This window comes from Trichosurus vulpecula, chromosome 1 (genome assembly GCF_011100635.1).
Source record: "Trichosurus vulpecula isolate mTriVul1 chromosome 1, mTriVul1.pri, whole genome shotgun sequence".
Classification (NCBI taxonomy): Eukaryota; Metazoa; Chordata; class Mammalia; order Diprotodontia; family Phalangeridae; genus Trichosurus; species Trichosurus vulpecula.
Genome location: NC_050573.1, coordinates 127,501,207 through 127,509,649, shown reverse-complemented (window position 1 = coordinate 127,509,649; position 8,443 = coordinate 127,501,207). Strand labels below are relative to the sequence as shown.

The 8,443-nt window shown below is 41.0% G+C and overlaps 1 pseudogene; it reads left to right on the top strand.

Annotated features, from left to right (window-relative positions):
• The first annotated feature begins 4,207 nt into the window (after positions 1 to 4,207).
• On the top strand, positions 4,208 to 4,914 carry LOC118834381 (annotated as a pseudogene).
• The last annotated feature ends 3,529 nt before the right edge of the window (positions 4,915 to 8,443 follow it).

The window sequence follows — 8,443 nt, the reverse complement described above, 5'->3', positions numbered from 1 at the left end:
TGCCATCTTTCCCTTTTTTTTCAGTTTTACTGAAAGCAGTTTCCCTGATTTTCAGTTTTGAACAACTGTTGTCTAAAAACTTACCCTGACAATTTTTTTTAATGAAGTATCAATTGATAGAAAGGTATTGTGGCTTAGTAGATTCAATATTTGAATTGAAGCACAGACATGCTAGGTACAAGTCCCTTGCCACTAACTATGTGACTGTGGTCAAGTCATTTAATGTCTCTAGTCTAATTCTGTAAGATTTGTAATCCAGAAACAGATGAGCCAATCCTCATCTTTTCCTATCTGCATACTCTTATTTTTTTTCCTCTGAATCTAATAAATGTTTACATCTATTTGATGATTTTATTTTCTTCTGGGAAGTTAGATAAGGTTTCTTTTTCTGTTTCACTTCAGTCTAAGTCATTCAAAGCTTTATTACATCATTCCTTTCCATCTACTTTTCCCATTCATGAAAATTAGCATTCATACTGATGAGGGCACAGTCTCTGGGAACCCCTTGAACCCTTGAACTCTCCTTGAATCTTCCCACTTGATCTGGCCTTGGCCTGAGGCTATAACCATTAAGCCCAAATGCCTACCTTGCCCAGTCCTCTATTGTCCAGCTGTTTCCCACCCTTAATCCTTTTTCCCATCCTTAAATCCTGTTTCCCATCCTTAATCTTGATCAAAATATCTATACCCTAGCTCTGTTACCCTAGCCCTTTATGGTCTGTCATTTCCATATAACCTTCAGCTATTTCCCCCACCCTGGAGTCTGACCTCATCCCAGTCCCTTCAAGCTCCTACTTAGACTCCTCCTTAAGTCCCTCCCTAGACCCCTCCTCTGGTCACCCCAGACCACCCCTCAATCCCTCCCACAATCTTTGTGTATATAATCTCCATCTTGCCTCCATGAAGGTGGTCAGATCCAATCTAGCTCAGATTGATCTGGCCCGCTTTCCTCACAGGCATCGCAAGGGGTGGGATCTCTTGGGGCAGGCCTATTTGGCTAACTCTTAAACTTTATCTTTCCCCTTGGCTGAGAAAGCTTGAGTCTAATTCTTTCAGCAGCACCTGGTGTGTCGGTATTTTGGGGTGTCGAGTACCCCTCACCCCAAACCCTCATCAATACTTCCAGGTTATCCAAAAATATTCCAGCATTACTTCCAGGATCCAACATGGAGAAGTAAGTGATAAATTGGTATCACTCTCCTATATTTACCTCCAAACAATCATAAAATATTGCCTGAAAATAAATCCTAGAACACCAGAACCATCCAAAAGTCAGGGTGAAACAATTTTTTAGCCCCCCAAAATTGGAAGATCAGCAGGAAATTTCTGTCACACTGGGGCAAAAGGGGAACAAAGTCCAGGAATAGAATCACTGCAGTAAACCAGCAGCAAGTCTGACCTCAGCAATGCAGCAGGAAATCCTGAGCCCCAGCACAGTGGAGCAGGCAAAAGCCAACACCAGGACTCTCACTCGTCTCCCCATAGCCAGAGGAATATGCAGACTCCATCTCACAGTAACTTCACATACTTAAGCAAAGCCCTGGTCAAACAAGTAGCCTCTAGCAACCAGACTTTGATATGCTTCGGTGTAGTCCCAGGGAAACAAAAACATTGCACTAGGCTCAGCACACCTTAGACACCAATATTAGGAATCTGGCTCAGCACCAGGTAAGCTTCCAGACTCCTACACTCTCCAGCAGGCCAGCCACTCCCTACCATACCCCCTCAGAGCAGCACCAAACAGGAGGGTTACCTGTTGGTCTCAGGCAAACATCAAAGCAGCACTCTCAAACAGCCAGTGCCTCCAACAGCTGGCACAAGAAGCCTGAAACACCCCTTCCTCCCAGGAGCAGAGCTCAAATTTAAAAGAAAAACAATCCAAAAAATAGATGAGCAAAAAACAACAAAAAAGAATCTGCCCATAGAAAGTTATTACGGTAATAGTGAAGATCAAGACACAAATTCATTAGAAGACAGTAATGTCAAAACACCTATGGGCAAGGCCCCACACAAAAATGGGAATTACCCTCAAGTCCAGAAAGAACTCACAGAAGAATTCAAGAAAAGAACTTAAAATCACAAAAGAGAGGCAGAAGAAAAAAAAAGGGAAAAGAAATAGGAGTGATACAATTGAATTATGAAAAAAAGAGATAACAGTTTGGAAAAAGAAAACAGCTCCTTAAAAAATATAATTGTCCAAGTGAAAAAGGAAGTACAAAAACTAGCTGCAGAAAATACTTCCTTAAAAGTTACAATTGGAGGGACACTTGACACACGTACTAGCTGTGTGACCTTTGGCAAGTCACTTAACCCCAATTGCCCTGCCAAAAAAACCAAAAGGAAAACATAAAAAAGTTAGAATTGGGCAGGTGCTAATGACTGTATGAGTTATCAGGAATCAGTCAAACAAAATCAAAACAATGAAAAAATGGAAGAAAATACAAGTACCTCATTGAAAAAAACAACTGACCTAGAAAACAGATCTAGGAGAGATAATTTAAAAATTATTGGACTACCTGAAAGCCATGATAAAAAAAAAAAAGACTGGATAGTATCTTTCAAGACATTATTAAGGAAAACTGTCATGATATCCTGGAAACAGAGGGCAAAATAGGCATTGAAAAAATCCACTAATCACCTTAGGAAAGAGATCCCAAAATAAAACCTTCAAGGAACATTATAGACAAATTCCAGAACTAGCAGGTCAATGAAAAATAAATATTGCAAGTGGTCAGAAAGAAACAATTAAAATTTTGGAGAGCCATAATCAGGATTACACAGGACTTAACACATGCAATATTAAAGGATCAGAGGTCATGGAACATGATATTCCACAAGGCAAAATAGCTAGTACTACAACCAAGAGGAGCTTGCCTGGTAAAATTAGGCATAATACTTCAAGGGAAAAAATGGTCATTCAGTGAAATAGAAAGAGTTCAAGCTTTCATAACAGAGAATACCAGAAGTGAACAAAAAAAATGATCTCCAATATGAAGACCCAAGAGGAGCCCGAAAATTTAAAGAGGGAAAAGAAATCATAAGAGATTCAATGGAGATGAACCATTTACATCCCTACATTGGAAGAAGATACCTTTAAGTTGCCCCCCCCCCATAGTATTTTATTTGTCTCCATTTACATGTAAAGATAGTTTTCAACACTCACTTTTATAAGATTTTGAGTTCCAAACTTTTTTTCATCTCTCACTTGCTCCTCTCCCCCTCCCCAAGATGACAAACTCTGTTATAGGTTATACATTTATGATCATATTAAATATATTTCCATATTAATTATGTTGTGAAAGAAGAATAAGGACAAAAGAGAAAAGCACAGGAAGGAAAAAAAAAAGGTGAAAACAAAATGCTTTGATCTGCATTCAGACTCCACAGTTCTTTCTCTATGAGTGGTTAGCATTTTACACCATGAATCTTTTGGAATTGTTTTAGATCACTGCATTGCCGAGAAGAGCCTATTCTATCAAAGTTGATCATCATACAATGTTGTTGTATCTAAATTAAAACATATTAGATATTTGCAATTCTTAAAAATTATACCACCAAAAGTACAGCTAGAAGGAATATACATAGAAAGTGGGTATGGGCATAAGTTGAATTTGAGGCAATGGCATTAAAAAAAAAAACACCAAAAAACTAAGAGTTGAGAAAGTGGAGTGCACTGAGGGCAGAAGGAAGGAAGAGGTAGAATGGGGTAAAGTATTTCACATGAAGAGCCATGAAAAACTTATTACAGAGGATGGGAAGATGGCAAGGTGTGTAATGGGTATTGTTTGAACATTAGTCTCATCAGTATTGGTTCAAAGAGGGAATAATGTGCGCAATCATTTGAATATATAAATCTATCTGAAGGGAAAGTAGAAAAGGAGGAGATTAAGAACGGGGGCGGGGGGAATATGGACAGAAGAGAAGGCAGACTGGGGGAGCTGGTGGACTGAAGCAAAACACTGTCAAGGAGGCAAAGAGTGAAAGAAGAGAGAGGACAAAAAGTAGGAAAAATAGGGTGGAAGGATACCCAGTAGTCATAACCGTGACTTTGAATGGAATGAACTCTCCCATAAAACAGAAGGACATGCCTTCCACCTACCCACAGCCCTATGGCTCAGTGCCTGTGCTGGGCTCGCCTCCACCAGTATAAAGTCAGCTTCACTGGCCTCTTGCCTCCAGAGTTGGGACTGACTGCCAGGACACAGCCATGAACGCAGAGCCTGCCCCAGTGCCCATCTTTCAGACCCGAGACAGCTGCTGGCCCACTTGGCAAAAAGCGGCGGCCAGTTACAATGGGCCTTACACGCATCTACCGATTCTGGCCAAGCCGGTGATGGAGCTCTGGGAGACCCCCTACATTCACTCGATGGCCGCCTTGGCCTCCTCCCGAGGGGGAAGGGTCCTGGAGGTCGGCTTCCGGATGGCGATTGCCGCCAGCAAAGTGCAGGAAGTCAACATCCAGGAGCACTGGATCACTGAGTGCAATGATGGCGTCTTCCAGGGGCTTCAGGAATGTGTCCAGCATCAACCCCACAAGGTCATTCCCTTGAAAGGCTTGTGGGAAGAGGGGGTGCCAAACCTGCCCCATTGACATTTTGAGGGACTTCTGTATAACACCTACCCCCTCTCTGGGGAGACCTGGCATACCCACCAGTTCAACTTCATCAAGGCTCACGCTTTCCGCCTGCTGAAGCCTGGTGGTGTGCTCACTTAATGCAACCTGACGTCCTGGGGAGAACTGCTGCACACAAATATCACAAAGATGTTCGAGGAGACCCAGACTGCGGTCCGTGGAGGCAGGTTTCAAGAAAGATAATATCAGCACCACTGTGATAGACTTGGTGCCCCCACCCCCAGGAATGCCCCTACTACTCTTTCCCCAAGATGATCACCCCGACAGTCCTCAAACACTGAGGGTACCCAGCTTCCTCTTCCTGCCAGGCTGACCCTGGAATGGGGGCACTGGGGACTCTCTAACCTGCCAGGGTTAGAGCTGAGGATTGCTCAGTAGATCCCAGCCAACTTCCTAACAGGACTCGACAAGGGAACTTGACACAAGAGAGCCAGAGAAAAGCAGGGGGACTTAGGGGCTCTCTAGGCCTGTCTCTTGACTCAAAGCCTCCAGGGTGGCAAAGTTGCTTCTGTTTCAATACAACAAACATATATTAAGCTCTGGTTAGAGCCTCGTGCTAGAAGTTAAGGCTCAGGGTTTTTCTGCCTTTTGATTTGTCTAACATCTCAGTCCTCGTAAGCTACTCAGGGCCTTTGTCTCATCTGTAGAATGGGTATATGTACCTGCTTGACAGGAATCGACTACTCTCAGAAGTAATAATCAGGCTATCTAAATGGGAATTTCTTAGCCAAAAACCTCTGCAAGGAATTGCTTTAAAGAAATGCCCCTTCCTTGGTTTATCAAGTGCCCATAATATGCTCCTTGGTGCTGGAGAAGTACCAAGAAGTCTAGAGCTTGGCCTCCTGCCCTCCAGGGGCTTGTACCCCATCTCTTGTATTGATAATCCAAGGGTGAATCCCTGGGGGTGAAATGTTCATGTCATGGGGTTCTCCCTCATTGGAGGGCTTCAAAGAATCAACATCTACTTGTTGGGGTTGGGATTCTTTATCAGGTTATAGCTGAGCTAGACTGTATGATCTCCGAGGTCCCCATAGCATCTCTTGAGAGCAGAGAAAATGTTTTTCATCTTTCTTTGTATCCTCAGGCCTTACCACGGTGCCTGACAGCATGCTTAATACATATTTGTTGACTGATTAACGCCTTTCCTTTGAGACAGTAGAGCAAAGAGTATCCTCATTTTATAGATGACAGAGGCATTGTATCACCTAGACAGTAGGGAGAGCTGCCCATAGAGCCAGGAAGACCTGGGTTCAAGTTTGGCCTCTGGCCTCTGGTGCATACTGGCTGTTGCAACTCTGGTCTGGCCAAGTCATGAAACCTAGTCATTCTAGGCATCTCCTTCAGGCTAAGTTGCAGTCCTACGTTAGTAAAGGAAGTTTTCTCATTGGAGAGTTCCCTTTAATTGATAAAATCAGAGGTTCAGTGGCTATCCCTTTATAGACAAAGAAACTGAGAAGTTACTTGTCCACAGCCACTAAAGATGGAGCTGGGATCTGAACTCGGGTCTCTTGATGGCCCGTGTTCTATCAAACTGAGGTCCAGAGGCTGAGGGACTTTAGGCCCCAGGCATATTCCACTATACCCTGTTTGTTACCTTTCAGTCTGTTTCCCTAATTAAGTCCATTTGGAAGCCTTAACTCTTACTAATACACTGCGAGGCCCCCTCTGTCCTTTATTCAGATTTTGTTGCTCTTCAAACCCACACTCTGCTGGGGTACCAGAAGTACTGCGGGGAAAGATAAAGCCCTGCATCTTCTCAGTTGTAGCAGAAAGTCTACTGCCCAAATAATAGAGCAATTCTGACCTCAAAAAAAAGCCAGAAAAAAATCAGAAGGAGATAACTGAGTGGATCAAAAACCAGAATGCCATAATATGTTGTTAATAAGAAAAACACTCAAAGCAGACAGATACACACAGAGCAAAGGTAAGGGACTAGAGCAAAATCTATTAATATTCAGCAAAAGCAAAAAAAAATACAGGGGTAGCAATCCTGATCCCAGACAAAGTAAAAGCAAAAATAGATGTAATTAAAAGAAAAAAAGAAGGAAACTACATCTTGCTAAGAGTTACCATAGACAATGAAGTAATATCAATACTAAAATAGTATATTAGGTGTTAGATCTATGGAGAAGGGAAGAATTCATGACCAAACAAGAGATAAAGAACATTACAAAATGTAAAATATGTAATTTTGATTATATTAAATAAAAAAAAGCTTTTGAACAAACAAAAACAATGTAACCAAGATTAAAAGGAAAGCAGAAAACTGGGAAACAATCTTTATAGCAAGCATCTCTGCTAAAGGCCTAATTTCTCAAATACATAGAGAACTGAGTCAAATATAAAATACAATCATTTCCCAATTTATCAGTTGTCGCATGCTATGAACAGGCAGTTTTCAGATTAAGAAATTAAATGTTTTTATAAGCATATGAAGAAGTTTTCTAAATTACTTTTGATTAGAGAAATGGAAATTAAAACAACTCTCTGGTATCACCTCAGACCCATCAGATTGTTTAATATGACAAAAAAAGAAAATGATAAATGTTGGAGAGGATGTGGGAAAATTGGGGCATTAGTATACTTTTGGTGGAGATGTGAACTGATCCAACCATTCTGAAGAGCAATTTGAAATGATACCCATAGGGAACCAAACCGTGCATACCCTTTGATCTAACAATATCTCTACTAGGTCTGTATCCCAAAGAGATCATTAAAAAAGGAAAAGGATTTACATGTGCAAAGATATTTATAACAGCTCTTTTTTGTGGTGGTAAAATATTGGAAACTGAAGGCATGCCCATCAGTTGGGGAATGGCTGAACAAGTTGTGGTATTTGAATGCAATGCAATACTATTCGGCAACAAGAAAAAGACACATTTCAGAAATCAAAACAAAACAAAACAAAAATGTCGAAATACTTGTCTGAACTCATGCAAAGTGAAATGAGCAGAACCAGGAAAACATTGTACACAGTATCTGCAATATTGTGTGATGATCAGCTATGAATGATTCAGCTCTTCCAAGCAATGCAATGATCCAAAACAAGAATAAAGGACTCCTGAAAGAAAATAGTATCCACATCCAAATAAAGAACTGATTGATTGAATGCAAATTTAATGATACTTTTTTTTTTACTTTTTTCTTTTTTGTGTTCTTTTTTCCTTTGATATACTTCTTCTTTCACAACTGTGACTAATAAGGAAATGTTTTACATGATAGCACATGAATGATCTATATCAAATTGCCTACCATTTTAGGAAGAGGGAAGTGGAGCAAAGGAGGGAGAAAAATTCGGGACTCAAAATTTTGTAGAAATGAAGACTAAAAATTTTCTAGACTTGTAATTGGGGAAAGAAGTAAACTGCTATTTAACAACAATAATAACAACAAATATTTTAGCACTGTAACTCTTCTTCAGCTAGATTGACCACAGGACCTTGCTCCACTGGTACCTTCGAATTGTTCTATGTATAGCCTGCATTTTAGCATAATATTTCTGATATGTGCACATGAAATAACGATAACCTGGTAAAATTATGTACCTTGGTAGCAATTAAAGAAGACTGTCATCTGGTGGTAGATGGTATTCAAACCAGCTTTAGCTAAACTGAGTGGCTTTGCGTAACCTTTCTTTTTTGAGGGGGCAGGCAAGGCAATTGGGGTTAAGTGACTTGCCCAAGGTCACACAGGTAGTAAATGTGTCAAGTCTCTGAGGCTGGATTTGAACTCAGGTCCTCCTGACTCGCTGGCTGGTGCTCTACTCACTGCACCACCTACCTGCTCCTGCATAACCTCTGATATGCAATT